This window comes from Chrysochloris asiatica, unplaced genomic scaffold (genome assembly GCF_000296735.1).
Source record: "Chrysochloris asiatica unplaced genomic scaffold, ChrAsi1.0 scaffold00183, whole genome shotgun sequence".
NCBI classification, from domain to species: domain Eukaryota; kingdom Metazoa; phylum Chordata; class Mammalia; order Afrosoricida; family Chrysochloridae; genus Chrysochloris; species Chrysochloris asiatica.
In genome coordinates, this window is record NW_006408701.1 from 6,764,588 (window position 1) to 6,767,019 (window position 2,432).

The window sequence follows — 2,432 nt, forward strand, 5'->3', positions numbered from 1 at the left end:
CTCTCATACTTTGGACACATTGTCCGGAGAGAACAGTCGCTGGAGAAGGATGTCATGCTGGGTAAGGTGGAGGGTCAGAGAAAAAGAGGAAGACCCCTAATGAGATGGATCAGTCAGGTGACATCATTGATGGTGTCAAGTGTGGCGGCGGTAGTGAAGTTGGCCCAGGATCGGACATTGTTTCGTTCTGCTGTGCATGGGGTCGCTATGAGTCAGTTCTGGCTCGATGGCACCTGACAACAACAATAACATTTTCATCAAATGAGCTCGGCTAGGCAAATGTCCTTCTCTATTGTGGGGCTACTTGTTTTCATAGTAACTCATAGAAATGGCCAGGACCCACTCTTCTCTGAAAACTGACAAATTCTCCCCTTTTATAATTTCGTCATGACCTCATGGCATCTCAGAGACATTTCATTGCAGTTGAATAGATTTTTAGCATTCCGGAAACTGACTTCATGACTGACCTTGTGAAAAACTCAAGTTTCTCTCTCTCTTTCTAATTGCTCTAATTTTCATTTATCACTTTTCTTTTTCTATTGAACTATAACATACAGTAGTTAAATGCACAATTCAACAATTTTATGTATGTGTAGATCCAGGGTAAGCACCAACCAGATCAAGATATGGAATACTCCCATTGCTCCAAAAGGCTCTCTTAGACCCCTTTTCTAATTTCTAATTCCATTCACAGAGAATTTCTGTTCTGAGTTTTGTCACTTGAGATTGGTCTTGCCTGTTCTACAACTCCACATAAATGGAATTATAGAGTATCACTCTTTGGGGTCTCAATCCTTTTACATAACAGTATGTTTGTGAGACTCATCCACATTGTGCATTTTGTTTTAATTTATTCGACTCGGTGGTAAATATACAAGAACAATTTCCATTTTAAACACTTTTAAGTGTACAAGTGACATTGATTACACTCACCATGTTGTGTAGCCATCACCATAATGTATTACTAAACAATTTCTATCACCTCAAACAGAAATTAGGAGCACTTGTGATGTAGTAGGCTACACATTATGATATCAACAGCATGGTTGGTGGTTCAAATCCACCAGCCACTTCAAGGGAGAAAAATGAGGCTTTCTGCTCTTGTAGAGATTTACAGCCTAGGAAACCATGTACAGGGTTGTTATGAGTCAGAAAAGACTCCATGGCATACCACCATGAAAGTTTCCAACTTTCAAATTCCATTCACCATTAATTATCAATGCATGTTTGCATGTCTGATCAATTTCATACTGCAGAAGTTGGTAAATATCTTCAATTTTTACATGGTACATTAGTGTTCAGTGCATATATTTAAATAATAGCCATATTAACTGGTCTTCCTCATAGGTAGTGCTCATATGTTTAGCTTAATGCTAAGTGGTTCAAAAGCTAATCATATGTAAATAAATAAATATGTATAAATATACTTTAATACCAATATTTACAGTAATACTTACCCAAACAACTGAGTGCCAAAGCCTAGCCAAGTTGATCCATGAAAGTAACCATCACACCTAGCAATTCCACTCATAAGTATACACCCAAAAGTCTTGAAAATAGGGACTCAAACAGCCTTTAGTACTACAATTTCATTGCAGCATTGTTCATAATAGTTATAATACAGAAACCAATCAAGTATCAAACAACAGATGAATGGATAAACCAAAGATGATAGATATATATTTGCTTATCCATTCATTTGCTGACAGGAACGTCAGCAGTTTCTATATTTTGACTATTGGTAAAATTATATCATGGATTATTATTCATCCATAAAGAGAAACAAAGACCTGATAAATGTTATGCCATGGATGAAGTTTGAAAACATTATATTAAATTAATTAAGGCAAACACAAAAGGAAAAATATTGTATGATCCCACTTATATGAAATATTTAGTCTAAGCAAATGCATACAAACAAAACTACATGTAACGTTAGTAGGGACTGGGGAGGGGGAATGAGGAGTTATAGTTCAAAGAGTACCTAAGTTTAAATGACTTTGGCACATTAACCCACAGCACCACACCAGGACTCCTTTTGTTGTTGTTGTCAGTTGCCATCAAGTCAGAACCGACTCATAGCGACCCCATGCACAGCAGAACGAAACAATGTCCGATCCTGGGCCAACCGCACTACCGCTGTCACACTCGAGTCCATCAATGATGCCACCTGGTCAATCCATCTTATTAGGGGTCTTCCTCTCTTTCTCTGACCCTCCACCTTACCCAACATGACATCCTTCTCCAGCGACTGTTCCTTCCTGACAATATGTCCAAAGTATGAGAGACGAAGCGTAGTCATCTTGGCCTCCAAGGAGCACTCTGGTTGCATCAATTCTTCTATGATCTTCCTTATTCACTGTCCAGCTTTCGCATCCATATGAGGTTATTGAAAATACCATGGCTTGGGTCAGGCGCACCTTAGTCCTCAA